Source organism: Montipora foliosa, chromosome 7 (genome assembly GCF_036669935.1).
Source record: "Montipora foliosa isolate CH-2021 chromosome 7, ASM3666993v2, whole genome shotgun sequence".
NCBI classification, from domain to species: domain Eukaryota; kingdom Metazoa; phylum Cnidaria; class Anthozoa; order Scleractinia; family Acroporidae; genus Montipora; species Montipora foliosa.
The window spans coordinates 31,307,110-31,307,727 of NC_090875.1; positions in this window are offsets into that span (position 1 = coordinate 31,307,110).

The window sequence follows — 618 nt, forward strand, 5'->3', positions numbered from 1 at the left end:
CCTGGCTTTTAAACGTAAAATTCGAAAGAATGTTTAACGTTTAACGAGGTCGACAGGGTCAATTTACAATTAAACTAGAGAACACTAAAAGTTGGCCACTTTTGAATAAGATGTATTGTAAGCTTTCACTTTCCGCAATTAGCACATACCAAGGTAGTGTAATTAAATGTGGCGTAAAATTGTATTTGAAAGGAAAAAAAAAAGAAAACAAAAGATATAACCATCTTTTTACTTCTCTTCAGCTATGTGTTTCGCCTATAAGTTAGGGTTTACGGTTTTTGGAATGCAAACAACCAGTTTCAATATTTCTGTGGACTTTTTGAGGGTTTTGATGTCTAAATACACTGTCACTTTCTGCGTGTACAGAAGTGATGGCTGCAATAGGAAGTTTCTCTCAAATATCACAGTTGTCAATGTAATGGACGGCTAATATCTTGACGGCTGGTATCCAGCTCATAGGGTCTTGTAGCCAGTTGTCAGTTGTAATGAGTGGTCTGGCTTTATGCGATGAGAACCACAGTATGTTAAACGAATGGAGGTGGCCAGATTGTCGCAAGTTAACTTTTGGGAGTTGTCACTCTTTAGAAATTCGTAGAATAGTCCTTAAGCAAATTAAAG